The 6,610-nt window shown below is 45.2% G+C and overlaps 1 protein-coding gene and 1 long non-coding RNA gene across 2 annotated transcripts in view; one reads left to right on the top strand and one right to left on the bottom strand.

The window, feature by feature from the left end:
* LOC116271268 overlaps positions 1–5,971 on the bottom strand; it is a 16,001-nt gene extending 10,030 nt beyond the window's left edge. The window contains exon 1 of the long non-coding RNA XR_004179725.1: positions 5,142–5,971. This is a non-coding gene — a long non-coding RNA (uncharacterized LOC116271268). The remainder of the gene's footprint in view (positions 1–5,141) is intronic.
* A 512-nt stretch (positions 5,972–6,483) lies between these two features.
* Positions 6,484–6,610, top strand: part of LOC116275398 (centrosome-associated protein 350-like) — a 41,663-nt gene continuing 41,536 nt past the window's right edge. The window contains exon 1 of the mRNA XM_031667586.1: positions 6,484–6,592. The gene's annotated coding sequence lies outside the window, so the exon portion shown is untranslated. The remainder of the gene's footprint in view (positions 6,593–6,610) is intronic.

Below are 6,610 nucleotides of genomic sequence, written 5' to 3'. Positions count from 1 at the left end.
GGGCGACAGAGCAAGACTCCGTCGCCCAGGCTGGAGTGCAGTGGCGCGATCTCGGCTCACTGCAAGCTCCACCTCCCGGGTTCACGCCATTCTCCCGCCTCAGCCTCCGAGTAGCTGGGACTACAGGCGCCCGCCACCACGCCCGGCTAGTTTTTTGTATTTTTAGTAGCGACGGGGTTTCACCATGTTAGCCAGGATGGTCTCGATCTCCTGACCTCGTGATCCACCCGCCTCGGCCTCCCAAAGTGCTGGGATTACAGGCTTGAGCCACCGCGCCCGGCCACAAGCACTCTTATATACAACACTGAATAGCAGACGGGATCATTTCCTAAGATGTAGTATCAAAGAAAAAAAACCAGATTGTACTATTTCTATTTGGACAGCAGTAAGATGAATGGTAAAGAACTTCCAAGAGATACCTGTGAATAAACATGGCAAAAACATTTTTTAAGTGATTTTAAAAATAACTTTTATGGTGCAAGCATCTGTAAGCGTATACCAACTATGGCGCAAGACATAAATGTCTGTTGTCTTTTATATTAAATATTGAATATATTTACATTAATTTTAAAAATGTGCATCTTGTGCGCCTGTCTCACAACTTACTCTGGTTGCTGCTATCAGTTTGTTTTGGGACCTCACTCAAAAATTTCAATTTTTAACTTTCAATTGTAGTCAAATATGGTTAAATGCTGCCTTTGTAGATATGCCTTTTTTTTTTTTCTTTCTGGATTTGATATCACAGAGGTTTCTATGATCAATATTTCCTTGGCTGTGTGCTCATGTACTCATACTCACATATATATACACAAATATTTATATACATGAAGATAGATGGTTATGCCTATTTTCTTATCAAAGACATTTATTTTTGATAAATTTTAGTTTTTTCATAATTCTGCCCAGCAGAATAACACATCCCCTAGAAAAGTGCAAGACTAAGCCAAAAGACCAACTCTAGAAAAAATAAAAGTAACCAGAAAACCTATCCCTAAACTTGGTATCTGCATAGCGTTTTAAAATGAAAGGGAAATTTGTTCTGCTTGAATTTATTATTGAAAACGTGGCAGACAAGATTATAGACCAGATTTGGCATCTAGGCTTGACATTTCCTTAGGAATGCCTTTAGTTAATCCTGACACATAATTTTATTCAATGAACTACAAATAGTGAATGACATAATTACAGCACCAAAGCTGTATCTGCCATTTCTTAGTTTGTTGTCTAGAGATCAATATCAAATTTTGCATTCCCAGGAAAGAAAACATCACTATTCACCTAGAATTTAAATTCAACAAATAAATTTAATTCAACAAATATTGAATACCTAACTATATGCAAGGCACTGATTCAGTGTATTAAAAATAGTAAAAAGAAGCAACATTTTTCAGCACCTATTATGTGCCAACTATATGTCCTTCACATGTGTTATTTCTTTTTCAACACAGGTTTATTGATATATACTTCACATATCATACAATTCACCCACTTAAAGCATACAATTCAATGGGTCTTAGTATGTTCACAGAGTTGTGCGACCGTTGCCACTATAAATTTTAGAACATTTTCATCACATAAAAAAGAAACTCCGGGGCCAGGCGCAGTGGCTCACGCCTGTAATCCCAACACTTTGGGAGGCTGAGGCGGGCGGATCACCTGAGGTTGGGAGTTCGAGACCAGCCTGACCAACATGGAGAAACTTCATCTCTACTAAAAATACAAAACTCGGTGGCTCATGCCTGCTCATGCCTGTAATCCCAGCACTTTGGAAGGCTGAGGCAGGCGGATCACCTGAGGTCAGGAGTTCAAGACCAGCCTGTCCAACATGGTGAAACCTTGTCTCTACAAAAATGCAAAAATTCATATGGCATGATGGTGGGTGCCTGTAATCCCAGCTACTCAGGAAGCTGAAGTGGAAGAATTGCTTGAACCTGGGAGATGGAGGTTGCAGTGAGCTGAGATCATATTATTGCACTCCAGCCTGGGCGACAGAGCGAGACTCCCTCTCAAAATAAAAGGAAACTTCGTAACCACTAGTAGTCATTTCCCATTTCTCCTCCCCTCCCCTATGTCTATTCCACTTCCCAGTCCCAGGCAATCACTTACCTACCTTCTGTCTCTGTATATTTGTATATTCTGAACACATTTTATATTCTACATGTGTTATTTTTTTTAATACTTACACAACCCAATGAGGTAGGCACCATTGCAATCTCCACTGTACACAAGTGGAAACTGAGTCACGAAGAGGTTAAGTACCCTGACTAAAGTTATATGGCTAGTAAGTGGTTCAGCCGGGCTTTATTTATTTATTTATTTATTTATTTGAGACAGAGTCTCACTCCGTCAGCCAGGCTGGAATGCAGTGGTGCAATCTTGGCTTGCTGCATCCTGTGCCTCCTGGGTTCAAGCAATTCTCGTGCCTCAGCCTGCCAAGCAGCTGAGACTACAGGCGTTCACCACCATGCCTGGCTAATTTTTTGTATTTTTGGTAGAGATGGGGTTTCATTATGTTGGCCAGTCTGGTCTCAAACTCCTGCCTTCAAGTGATCCACCCACCCTGGCCTCCCAAAGTGCTGGGATTATGGGGGTGAGCCACCGCACCCGGCCTCAGCTAAGGTTTAAACCCAGAATTTAAATTCTAGATGAATAGTTATGTTTTCTTTCCTGGGAATGCAAAATTTGATATTGATCTCTAGACAATGAATTAATAGACAGATACAGCTTTGGCGATATAATGATGTCACTCGCTATTTGTAGAATTCATGCTTTTAATCCACTACGTAGGAGACAAAGGTCCTTAGAATCTAACATGATCATGAGGTATAAGACACAAGGAGAACTATTGATAGTAGATACCGCTCTAAGCAGGAGACACAGCATCACACAGTTCAGGGGTGGAAGAGCATCTGCAAAGTATGAGCAATCAAGGATTTTTTTCTGTAGTAGTTAAGTTCTCAGTTGGCACTTAGAGAATGTAGCAGAAATTGAGAACTGGGGTAAGATGTGTTCCAGGTTAGGGAACAAAGGCCTAGAGGTAGGAATGAACAGGTTGTTTCTCAGATCCAGTGTGGTTCGAATGTAACATTCTCAATCAGTGTATCACTTCCCATTTCGTGACATTAGCTACTGTTTATTTCTGTCTTTTAATGTCAAGCTCTTGACAGATATTATTTCTAATCTTTAAGACAATCCTACAGGGTAAATATCATTGACCTTGATATAGACGAGAAGATTGAGGTTCTTGAGGGTCATAGGGCAAGTAAGTGATAGAGCCAAGATTTGCATAAGAGTCTTTCTGATGTTACATTCCTGCCCTTTTTACTTTATTGTGCTGTCTTACTTCAGGGAGATGGAAAGTTAGGTTGGTGCCATACTGAGAAAAGCCTTGATGGCTGAGGCGAAAAGTTTTTACTTACCTTGGCAGGTAGAGACATGGTAGAGATAAAAGTCAAGCTGAACTGTGGAAATACTACTATAATCATTTGGGCAGTAGAAATGAGAGTCTAAATTAGGAGGGCAGTGGTGCAACTGGACAAAAGGGAAGTACATATAAGAAATATGCATCAATGGTATTTAGAGACTTAATAACTGACTGGGTGGGAGCAAGGCATACGGAGGAGTATGTAATATTTCTGAAACTTTGGTCCTCTTAGTTCTCAGAAGAGTGTTCTGTGACAGCCATGAACAGAAATACAGGGGAAAAGAGGAGGAGCTGGCCGTGTAAGACTCAGGAAGGGAAAAATGATAAGCTTAATTTGGGAGCTGAAAGTGCTGGTGGCTTCTGTATCTATGTGAAGATAGGTAACAGGTAATTGGAGATTTAGTCTAGGGCCAAGATCTAGTTATCCAAAAAGTGGTGAGAGTCAAGGCCATAGTAATCAACAAAGAATATAAAGAAAAATCCAATCTTAATATCTACTAAAAAGTAGGAGAAATAGGAAGCCATATTGAACACCTATTACTGGCCTAACACTGTGGAGACGTCTGGGAAAGGCAAAAAACCTTTTCGCATTACGCTTCCAATCTTGTTCCAGAGATTAATTACTCTCATGAAACTATATGCAACTAGTACAACACTTGACAGACTCAGGGCCAATCTGTAGGGTAAACACAAGAGTAACAGGATATTAGAAAAGAAAGACATTGATGTGCTTGGGGAATTTAGGAGGCAAGGAGAAGACGGACCAACACAAGGTATAAGAAGTAGAAATTGTGCAGAGGCTGATACTAGGGTAACCCTGCTCCAAGCACAGTGACTGAACTTTAGTGTTTTCTCTGTTGCCAAGGGGATAGCATGGGGCTGAAAAAGTATAAACGGGCTTTTGGGGTAAAGGAGATCCCAAATCTTATATCTCCCTCTGATTGATGGTATAAAATTGGGCAAATTACTTAGCTTTTTCAGTACTTGTTTCTCTTTCCTTTTCTTTTCTTTTATCTTTCTTTCTTTCTTTTTTTTTTTTTTAGAGGGAGTCTCACTCTGTTAACAGCCCAGGCTGGAGTGCAGTGGTGCGATCTCGACTCACTGCAACCTCAGCACCCCAGGTTCAAGCGATTCTCCTGCCTCAGCCTCCCGAGTAGCTGGGATTACAGGCACTCACTACCACGCCCAGCTAATTTTTGTATTTTTAGTAGAGACGGGGTGTCATCATCTTGGCCAGGCTGGTCTTGTACTCCTGACCTCGTGATCCACCCGCCTCGGCCCCCCGAAGTGCTCAGATTATAGGCGTGAGCCACCGTGACCGGCCAGTACGTGTTTCTTCGTTTTAAAAAAGTGAGTATATTTAATAAGGTGGTTGTTTACATTCAGTAAAATAACGCATGAAAAGCCTCTAACACAGGGCTTTAAACAGCAAGACTGGGCAAAATCTAAATAACATTTTCCTTATGTTGTCTTTTTTGCTACCACTTGCACCATACGATTACCCACATTTCCTGTCCCCTCCAGTGCAGCTTCCTGGAGACATTTTACACGTATACAGGACTGCTGTACATCCCATTCAGGTATAGCTGTAGGCCCTACAAAGAGGGATCATTACTGCCTCCTGCTGTCATTGATATTTGACAAACATTTATTGAGCACCTACAATGTCCTAGTTACTGTGCTAGGCCATTTTGGGGCATAGAGAGATAAAAGAGACCTTAACGTCTTCAAGACACTTGATGAGAAACAATCTCTGGGTAAATAACTATCGGAGTTCAGAGGGTGGACAGAAGTGATGGGCGAGTCTGTGTGCAGTGAGCACCTAGTGGAAGGTGGCATTATTTGCAGAAGAGAGGTCCTTTCAGCCAAGTCTTGACAGATGATTTCACCACGCGGAGATTGGGAAATAAGGACAAAGATATGAGAAGACATGTTGGCCACAGAGGGCCTCTCAAAGCAATGTTACAGCAAAGTCAATACTTAATGGGAGGAAACTCCGTTTTACTTGCGTGGAGTCTTAAGTCATTAGAGTGCATGTTAAACAGAACTGTAACCCTCGCGAATAAAACGGCCACAGTGACAGTAGTGGGTAACCGCAGAGCTGCAACTACTCTGACAGGGGTGACGATTTATTTGGACGACAATTGGTGAAACATTGTAAACTCTCAGAAGCTGCCGTTTCCAGACTTTTGAGTTCATTCTTGTCAAATCCCCAGCTTGTTTTCTCAGCCCGGGGTGAAATGCGCAGCCAAAAGGCCCAATGAGCGTCAAAGGGAAAGGGCAGGGGTGGTCTCTTCTGCGGATATACCTTGGCTCCTCCCGAGTCCTACGAGTTTAAACTTCGCCACGCCAAACATGGCTTCCTCGCGGTTCCGCTCCTTGTTTTATCTCGCTCCCACCTTTTGGCCACACTCAACATGGCCCTAACCGAAGGTTGGCATTTCTGTGGCACTGTCTCAGGACAGTTCTCGCGAGGTTTGCCTGGGCCCGACTGTTCCCGCCCTGCCTCGCGCCGCCGCCACAGCCACTGCCGCTGGCGCCGCTCCTCCTCCGTGTCAGTTGTTGGGCTGTAATGGCGACTGGGCCGCCCCTGCCGAAGTGACTCCCGGGCGGGGGAGCGGGGCCAGACCTGCGCCAGAGGGAACTGCAGAGAGCCGCAGCTCGGGGGGTGGCTTGCCCTAGGGGAGGGGAGGCAGCCTTTTCGCCTCGTCTTCCTTGCCAGCGGACCGGCGGATCCCCGGAGCCGGTGCGAGGCGGGCACCCGGTGCGTCCCCGGAGCGGGGAGGCCAGGCCGGGCAGCCCTGGGGCCGGTCGGGGCGGCGTCACTGCACCCTCCGCCAGGTCCCGCGGGATGCACCGTGGGAGCCGAGGGCGGAGGCGACACTCTCAGGTGAGCTCCGGTAGGACCTGGCTGGGACCGCGGAGTCTCGCTCACCCTCAACTGTCTCTGTCCGCGGTCCCGGGTCCCCGGTGGCGGCGAGAGAGGCGGGGCCGGGCGCGGAGAGTTTTAGCCCTGCTTGGCGTCCCCCTCGGGGAACCTCCCTGGGTTCTGAAGCTTTTGGGGGACCTAGGTTTCGGGTCCCACCAGTGCCTGCTGAAGACGGAATTTCCTTCCTTACCTGCCAGTGTCCTCCCGCCTCCTCTGCCCCTCCTCTAGCCTGCAGAGAGGTAAGATACCTCTAGCCT

Source organism: Papio anubis, chromosome 1, assembly GCF_008728515.1.
Source record: "Papio anubis isolate 15944 chromosome 1, Panubis1.0, whole genome shotgun sequence".
Lineage (NCBI taxonomy): Eukaryota > Metazoa > Chordata > Mammalia > Primates > Cercopithecidae > Papio > Papio anubis.
The sequence above is the reverse complement of the archived record's forward strand: the minus strand, read 5'-3'. Positions and strand labels throughout refer to the sequence as shown.